At 33.2% G+C, this 10272-nt stretch overlaps 1 non-coding gene across 1 annotated transcript; it reads left to right on the top strand.

Moving 5' to 3' along the window:
* Window positions 1-5776: 5776 nt before the first annotated feature.
* TRNAS-UGA lies at window positions 5777-5858 on the top strand. The gene has a single exon. It is a non-coding gene; the product is annotated as a tRNA-Ser (tRNA).
* The last annotated feature ends 4414 nt before the right edge of the window (window positions 5859-10272 follow it).

Below are 10272 nucleotides of genomic sequence, written 5' to 3'. Positions count from 1 at the left end.
TGGATGGGATCTCCCTATTTAATTGTCACTCATTTAAAGTTAGATTAAAATAAACTTAGTTCTTTAAATGTTTTTTTTTAAAAAATTGATTAAATAACGATAATAATTTTCGTGCAACAAAAGATACTATGTCGATATATTTTTATAATTTTATAAAAGGGATGCTTGTAGAGATTATTTTTTCTAAGAAAAATAAACATTAAACTAGGATCAATCTGAAGGTTAATTAAAAATATATGAACTAAGTTTGAACCAAATGTAAAATATAGAAATTAAAATGGTATCTTTTTTCCTTTTTTGAAAAAAAATCGTGATTGTTTCGTCGTGAAGAGAGAGATGTAGTGACGTAGATAAAGATATGTGAAAAGAAATAAGTTTTATTTTAGGAAATATATATGTTTTTTATATATATTTATTTAGAAGGCAAATCCATGAAATGTAAAATCAAAATGAATGTGAATAAATTGGATGGACCAGCTTTGCCGGTTGCTGCCGTTACATATTCCATTATGGAGCCAAAGAAGGCAGGGCGTTTTGGATAAATCCAATCTAATTTTGGTTCCATTATATGCATCCAAAAAGGGGATGATTTTGTTGCCAATTTTAAGCTTCCAATTTTAAAATTAGATGACATATTGAGTATAATAAACTTTATTTTGATTCATATTAAAATGGAAAATACATAGTTTAATTCTCTTTTGGAAATGGTTCAAGTGTAACAAGTTATAAAGATTTTAATTTTGTGGATGAAGTTTAAAAATTTGCTAGATTTCTACGAGTATCGTATGACTGGGTTGATTTTAATTTTTTTTTTTTGGTCATTACTAACGAACTTTGTATCGGACAACTTTGGTTCTATTTTGAGTCTCTGACAAATGTGCTAGTAATGAGGCTGGCTGAATTGATCGATAATCGAATTTAAACCTTTTATGAAAACTATAGATTGATTAGATCTTGTTAGTTGAATCATCATTACCATGTTGAGTGTAATTAGGACCGTTTTTCGCCTTTTACAACTAGACAAGTGGAGTAGTGAAATTTAAACTTTTTATGGAAACTATAAAATTGATTAGATCTTGTCAGTCGAGTCATCACTAATAAATCGTCTAGTGTAATTAAAGCAACTTTGTTCCTTTTTGGATAAATGTAGTGGTTAGATTTGAAATTTTTATGAAAATTGTAAATTGATTATATCTTGTTGGTCGATTCATCACTAATAGGTCGTGGATGATTAGACAAGTTATGTTTTCTTTTAGAAATATACAAGTAGTGAGATTGTATTTTTTTTTTTAAACAATATGTAAAATGAAGGAGTCAAACCTTTGACTTTGAAGTTAATAGTACAAACAACATACTAGTTGACTAAGCTCATTTTAGTTACTACTGAGATTGGATGACCACTGAAATAATGAAATTTAGAAAATTATAAATTAATTAGATTTGGTTAGTTGAGTCACCATTAATAGGTGCATATATGATAACTAGGGCAATTAGGATTTTTCCCTTTACAACTAAGTGAGTTGAGTAGGGAATTTGAAATTTTAATGAAAACTATATGTTTGATTAAATTTTATCAAATGAGTTATCACTAAGAGGTTAATCAAAGCTTTTTATTTTTTGTTTTGTGTCATTTTCCTTGAAATCCCATAATTTAATACCATAAACATGCTTTATAGTTTATTAATCAAATGTATTGATGTCAAAATTCAGAGTGTGTACCTAATCTTCACGTGATAACAATGATATACTTGTTTGAGAAGAGAAGAATATCACATGCGAAAGAGGAAGATCTACCCATTAATGTGGTATTTGTCACAAACAACTATGATGCTCTAAGTTAGAAAGTGATATAAGTGCAGCAAACAAAAAGTTTGAGGGTGAGAATAGAGTTATTTTTCTTTAGTTAGAATGATGTATTTATTTATATGGAGAGTTTGATCTAGGGCTTTTGAATGTGGGTTGGAATCATATCAAGTTGATTCTATTTCCCTCATGCCAACATGCTCTCTTCAACAGATAGGAAGTTGCTCGAATTTCAGACTGTGATAGGGCATATGTTGAGTTTTGACAAAATATTAAAAGAGTAGTTGTCTCACATCTAAAAAAGTTAAAGGAAATGATAAGCTCCAAGGCACTATAAAAAAAAGGATTTTGGTTTTGGTTTCAAAATTTTAAGAGAGTGCTCTAATAATTGATATTAGAGAGAATTATTGTATGCAATTGTAATAATTTTTAATACTTTTTCTATTACAACAATTGCGATGATGGAGGATCGAATCTTCAACCACTAGAGAAGAAGGTCACGCTAATAATAGTTAAACTAAGCTCACTTTGACCATATAAGAATACTTTTATATGCATATAAGTTAGTTGTCGAACGACGGCTAATCAATGGGTAAAAAATTATAACATTTTTTTAAAAAAATTAAAAGTTATTGCAACTACCTAATTTTAGAGGTCATTTGGCCCACTAAATGAAGTTAATATGTTAGGAGTTAATATGTTGGAGTTAGTAAAGTATGAATTTAGAGTGTAGAGTTGTAAGATGAAGTTTTTTGATAAACCTAAAATATAGATGAAGTGAGAGAGATAAAATTACTCCATAAATATAAAAAGTAGAAAAAGATGGAAAGATAATATTAATCAATAAATGTGCAAAGTTCTATAGAGAGTGTTTGGCTCACCAACATGAGTTGAGTTGAGTTGGTATAATATACTAACTCATTGTTTGGCCAACTTAAAATGTTGATGGAATTGAGTTGGTACGTATATTTTACCAACTCACGTCAACTCTCCCTTCTCCCCATGTTTTCAATGGCTCTACTCATTACCCACTGTCAGACTCTGAAAACTAACTCCAAGCTCTGACAACTACCTCCGATGACAACTCTGACAACCAATTTTGGGCTTCAACAACCATCTTCAATGACAATTTCAGGGACAAAAATCTAGACTCCAATAACCATCTCCAATGACAGCTCCAGCGATAAACTCCGAGTTCCAACAACCTTCGCGCGACCAACTCCGACAACTAATTTTGGCTTCCAACAACCACCTCCGGTGACCCAACTCCGACAACCACCTTTGCACTATCAATTCCAACGACCAATTGGTTTCGACAACAAACCCTGATGACCAACTCCGACAACCACCTCCGACTACAAATTCCGATGAAAATTACCTTCGATGATCATCTTTGAGTAAGTAAATCCGACAACCAACTTGAGCTTCAACAACCACCTTCGATGACAAATTCTGACAACCAACTCTAATACCAGTATACCACCTTCATGCGACTAACTTTAGGCTCCAATAGTCACCTCCAACTACAATCTCTAGGGAAAATCATCTTCGAGGATTAACTTTGACGACCACTTTCGTCCGACCAACTCTGGAATTCGAAAATCACCTCCGATGACAAATTTCGACAACCAACTCCAATACACCTTCATGCGACCAATTTTAGGCCGACAACTACCTCCAACTACAAACTTCAACAAAAATCATCTTCGATAATCAACTTCGACAACCACTTTAGACTAGTATAAGACTGATGACTGTTAAAGTATGTTGTAGGGTTATTGATTATATAAAAAAAAATATTATTTTGTCTACATTAAGTGCAATATTTATACGTAATGACACATATCAAATGAGTGTTAAGAATATTTAGACGAAAAATATGTATGTAGTTGAAAAATATGTAACACATAAAATAAAAAAAAACCATAAATTGAAAGTTTTTTTCATGAAACATTTTTCAGCAAGAATTAGTGAAAAATAAATATTTGTTCTCTGATGATCCTCTAAATTTAGAGGAAATGAAAGTAAAGCTTTTGAAGAAATGTGGTGACATTCAATTGGCTGTTACATTGATGGGGGAAATTTAATTAAAAAATTCATGGCATAGTAAAAATATAGATCAACAATAGGAAGAAGAAGAAAAATAAGAAGATAATGAAATTTATGGAAAAAAAATAGCTAAAATCAAAAGTTTTGATTTCGCTTTAGTTTCTCATTTTATTTAACTATATTATTTCTACAAGAAATTTAATGAGTTAATTGATGTTCATTGCCCAAGAAAGAAAGAAAGAAAGAAAAAAATTGCGATCCATATTTTATTCAAACAAAGATAGGTATAGTTATTGAATAAAAAGATTTAAAGAAAATAATCATAAAAACATATTATTTAGAGTTCAAAAAACTGCATCAGATACCCAAATATATAAACTCAATTCTGCCTCCTAAACAAAGATATATAAATTCCACAGACATATGAATTCTACAGACATATGAATTCTACAAACATATGAATTCTAGACATTTTATCTCAACAAACATCCCAAACAGCTCTATAGAGTGTTGAGCTAAGTTGGTGAGTTAGGAAAAAGGTAAAAATGGATATAAGATGACAGGTTGATTTTTCTTTAATACTTGAGGGAAATTATATAAAATTCATAATTATGACGTTTGAATGAGACAATAAATAAATTGATAGTAAGGAAAGGGCACACGTTTCAATTCAACAGAGTTTAAAGTGATAGTGTGGAAATGCAAGTAGTGCGTGGTATTAATTATTAAATTAGTGCATTTAGTCAAAGTCTGCCCAGCAGTTATTAAACGTGTCTCCATACACACAAAATAGGCCCAAAATTCATGTGAAAATTAATACTCTCGTATTTATTTTTTTCAGTGTTTGTTCCAAAAATAATAATAATAATAATAATAATAATAAAATTCTGTGGTGTAATTTTATAGGGATAAAGCACACTTTTTTTTTTTTTTTTAATCTCAAATTTGAACCAGTTTCTATTTCAACCATGAGTTTTAACACTGATTATGTCAAATTTTAAAATGAATTTTTAGAGTGAAATGAAAACGTAACAAAGACAAATTATTTTTTATATTTTTTTCAAATTTGAACTAATTTTTAGAAACGTTTTTCAAATTTTAAAAACTAGAACAGAAACGATTATCAAACAAATAAGGTTTTTAAAAAAATAGAAATAAAAATAGAAAACAAAAACAAAAAAATATTACCAAATGGACTCTAAATGATTTTTTAAGAAGAGAATAGTTTGTAAAAGCATTCGATCTTTCATCTAACTATGTTCTTTTTGATAGATTATATACAAGTTTCATTGTTAGAATGTCATTTTAGTTCTTATGTACCATCACATATCTAAATTTATATAGTCCAATATATTTAAAAGTGTTTTTGTTGTTAATTTCTTGTTAACTTTGTTCTCTTAGAAAAAAGTATTTATAAGGTTTTTCTTTTATAATGTTGAAATTATATTTAAACGTATTTCTTGGATGAAAATTTTCATTTCTGTTTATTTATTTTTTAAAATAGTAATAAATATGTAATTATTCTGAGATTTATTGAAACTATATAGATTAAATTTAAATATTTGAAAATATATAGGAGGGAGACTAAATAATATTTTAATCTGTATTTAACAACCTGTAATCTAAGCCAATGTTGTTTTTACTATTAGTTAAGAAAGATAATTTTAATATCGCATTAAAAAAAACAAATGAAAGATGACCAGATTAACTAAAAAATCATACAAACCTTAAAATAAGAAAAATTATCACTGAAAAATAACCTACTTTTGGATAATTAAATACAACTTCACACAGAGAAAATATAATAAACACAATTAGAATGATTATTAAACAATAAATATGTAAATTTACGGAGAAAAGAAATTCAAAATTAAGTATAAATGTTAACAATAATTATGATTAATCTTGATACCACTACGTCATCGTCGATATGTCCGAGTGGTTAAGGAGACAGACTTGAAATCTGTTGGGCTTCGCCCGCGCAGGTTCGAACCCTGCTGTCGACGTTTTGTTTTTTTTTTCTTTTTGACAAAATTTTGTGTACATTTGATAATAAATTAATTCTCATATCATTATTTTATTTTGTCAAATTATTTAGCGGAGTACACATATATAATAACGTACTCTTTTAGGTAATTGTAATTTCATGGGTAAAGTCTAATGGGTGGCTGATATAGGAAGAATGCATGAGAATAAAAATGTTTTATAGGGTGTTAATTTGAAGAGCATAACGGTAATGTGAATACCAATAAAATATAGTATAAAATAAATATAATATAATATAATAATAAAATAAATAAATAAATATTAAAATAAATTAATGAAATATAAAATAATAAATTTATCTAAATTCTCTACTTTCTCCAATTTTCATGGACTTTGCCGAATGCTTGTGTCTTTCAAAATCCACAAAATGCCACTATTTATAGGCAATTTGGCAAGTAGAAGGTGGATTACATGAACACCAAGAATTGAGTATTTACAAGACATATGACTGTTAGAGAATAACAAGCCAACAATACACATGGACAAACAGTCAACCACCCAATCAGCACACTCAGGCCATGTCATCATCATTCTAGAAGAAAAAGTTGTTAAAGAGAATATTTATCCCAACCAATCAAAATTGTACAATATATTCGTTATTCTTTATTATTAAAAATGTATAAGGCTATTTAATGCCTCTGTATACCAACACTGAATACAAGGAAAAAATACAGAAAATTCCCAAGGGAAAAACGTTTGAAACGTTTCATCTTCTTCCTCTCTCTACCCTCTTCGTTTTTTCTTCAACCATTTCGTCTCCTTTGCTTGTTTTAAATTTCTAAGTTGGTATCAGAACCTATTAATGGCCAACGCCTCTTCAAACGCTTCGTCTTCCTCAACCACTACCATTTTCACCAACCCACCATTGAATCAATTGCTGAACCAGATCACCATAGTGAAACTCGACCGAAACAACTACCTACAATGGAAAACCCTTGCATTACCCATCCTAAGAAGCTACAAACTAGAAGGCCATCTCACAGGTGAAAAACCCTGNGAAAACCCTTGCATTACCCATCCTAAGAAGCTACAAACTAGAAGGCCATCTCACAGGTGAAAAACCCTGTCCTCCGAGCAATGACTGAAGATTTCAGTCTCCTTCAAGGTGGGGACGTTGCTGAAAGCACCGATGAAGCCTCGTTGAGCTCCGCTCGCTCCAGAACAGTCAATCCTTTGTTCAAACAATGGGTCACAACGGATCTCCTACTGGCTCTATAACTCGATGACCCCTGAAGTATCCTTGCAGTTGTTAGGCTTCAACAACGCTAAGGATCTGTGGGAAGCTACCCAAGACCTCTTCGGTGTGCAATCAAGAGCAGAAGAAAATTTTCTTCGCCATGTTTTTCAAACTACCAAGAAAGGTAACTCTAAAATGGAAGACTATTTACACATTATAAAAACTAATGCCGATAACTTAGGATAGGCTGGAAGTCCTGTACCTAGATGATGCTTGATATCTCAGGTTCTTCTCGGTCTAGAGGAAGTGTACAATCCGGTCATCGCTGTCATACAAGGCAAATCGGATATCTCTTGGCTGGATATGCAGTCCAAGCTCCTCATCTATAAGAAACGATTGGAACACCAAAATGCTCAAAGAAACCTTGGTAACATTGTGCCTGCTGTAAATATGGCTCAAAGTCGAAACTCCAATGAATCCAAACAGATGAACAGCTATCATCAGACCAACTTTCGACCTCATTTAATCAACAATATGGAGGAAGCAATGGCAACTCCAACACTGGTCGAGGATGAGGTCGTGGACGTGGCAACAAACCTACATGTCAAGTTTGCAGTAAATATGGACATTCAGCCCTTGTGTGCTTTAATCGTTTTAACAAAGAATTTGTTGGGAATTTTGGACAGAACAAGGGAGGACAGAGCTCAAATCCTGGTAACATTACCCTACCCAACCCTACTGCATTCATAGCTGCCCAAAACTCCAATCCTTTTGCTGGTCCAAAAACAGTTGTTGATCCAAATTGGTATGTGGATAGTGGAGCTATAAACCATGTCATTGCTGATTATGCAAACTTGAACAATCCAGGGGAATACTCAGGTAATGAGAAAGTCATAGTAGAAAATGGAAATAAACTGCAAATATATTGTGTTGGTAATACCTTGTTATCTGATGGAAAGAACACTGTCATACTTGAGAACATATTGTGTGTTCGTGAAATTACAAAGAACTTGGTTAGTGTATCTAAGTTAGCCCAAGATAATAACATCTATTTTGAATTTCATGATGTGCATTGCTTTGTTAAGGGCAAGCGTACGGGTCAAACAATACTGAAAGGAAACCTTAAGGATGGGTTGTATCACCTGGACCAAGTAGCTGTGGAAAGGAAAGAGGAGTGGAAGAATCAGAACAATGAGGACAGAAGGCTTTTGAACATAAATAAGAACATTTCTGCATTAGTTTTGTCTGGAAAAACAGGAAGAGTTAATGTAGCTGTATCTAAAACCATCTGGCATAAACGTCTAAGTCATCCTTCAATGAAAATTTTGAATTCTATCATTAGTGCTTGTAATCTGAAAGTTCAAAGTAATGAAGATAATTTGTTTTATGAATCATGTCCTTTGGGTAAAGCTCACTGTCTACCATTTTCTAAGTCTGAAAGCCATGCTACCAAACCTTTTGAACTGATTCACTCTGACCTATGGGGACCTGCCCCTTTTATTTCATCAGATGGTTTTAGATATTACATATTGTTTGTTGATGATTACAGTAGATACACTTGGATTTATCCCTTGAGACAAAAAAGTGGTGCTTTGGAAGCCTTTCGACACTTTCTTATTTATGTTAAGAATCAATTTAACAAAATAATTAAAGCTCTGCAGTCTGATAATGGAGGTGAGTATGCCAAAATTCATCAGTTATGCAACTTAAGAGGAATCTTAGTCTGGCTATCATGCCCTTACACTTCTGCTCAAAATGGTCGAGCAGAAAGAAAATACAGACATGTTATAGAAACCGGCCTCATACTGCTAGCATAGGTCAGCCTACCCTTGAGCTTTTGGTGGGATGCCTTCCTCACTGCCACCATCTTATAAATGGACTCCCAACAGAGTTATTGCAAGGTAAATCCCCTGTCTCTATTTTATTTAACAAGAACTTAAAATTTTCAGAGCTCAAGGTCTTCGCCTGTGCTTGTTTTTCATACCTTTGACCCTTTCAGCACAACAAATTCAACTTTCACTCAGAAAAATGTGTGTATCTAGGCCCCAGTTAACAACACAAAGGCTTCAAATATTTGACCAAAGATGGCTGGATCATCATTTCTCGACATGTCACCTTCAATGAGGATGAATTTCCCTTCACCTATTTATCCCAGTCTAATACCAAAAATCAGCTCAATCCCTCACCCACACTCACCCTGCCCATCCTTCCAACCAATGATCCCTAACCACAGAACGATCTCATACTTGATCGTCTACCTTCAACCCAACGATCGTTTACCTCACATCTACACGATCGCTCACCTATTGGTCATCGCCCACAAAATCCAACTGATCGTTTACCTATCACCAATCGCCTACCCGATCGTGTATCTAATCAGTTACCACACGATCGCACACCAAATGCTCATTGCTTACCTACTACCCGCTCACCTTCTCTAAATTGCCTACCCGATCGTATACCAAATTCCTTACCACACGATCGTTTACCAAATACCCATCGCCTATACGATCGTATACCAAATCCCTCACTACATGATCGCTCAACCAATCACTTACCCATACCAGATCGTCTACCCGATCGCCTACATGATCCATCTCTAAATGATTGTTCACCTCTTGACGATCGCTTAACTACCACCGATCTCCTACCCTTATCTGATCGTCTACACGATTGTTTACCAACACCATCTCTACACGATCATCTACCAATATCAACCCAACCCAATCGTTCACCTCTCTCATCATTAAACGATCGTTTACCTACACCCGATTACCTACACGATCGTTTACCTACATCCAACGATCGTCTACCTGTCCTTTCTTCACCCGATCGTCTACCAAATCCTTTTCTAAATGGTCGTTCACCTATACCTGACTGTCTACCTGATCGTCTACCAATATCATCACCACCCGATCATGTACCTCCTGCCTTCTCCACCCAACACCTTCAACCTGACCTTACCAATCCTTTATCAGCCAAACCTATTCCTTTACCCACTCATCCTACGATAACCTGAAGGAAAGCTGGTATCTTCAAACCAAAAATCCTCACTACCTCATCCTCTGTTGACTGGTCGGCAACCGAACCCACTGATGATGGACAAAAATGCATGTTATCTTAAGCCTTTTATTTAGAATTATGAGGATTTTAAAGTGAAATATGCGGCGAATATGTTAGGAATTCATGAGAAAATG

This window comes from Benincasa hispida, chromosome 6 (genome assembly GCF_009727055.1).
Source record: "Benincasa hispida cultivar B227 chromosome 6, ASM972705v1, whole genome shotgun sequence".
Lineage (NCBI taxonomy): Eukaryota > Viridiplantae > Streptophyta > Magnoliopsida > Cucurbitales > Cucurbitaceae > Benincasa > Benincasa hispida.
This window is presented reverse-complemented; position numbering and strand designations above follow the sequence as displayed.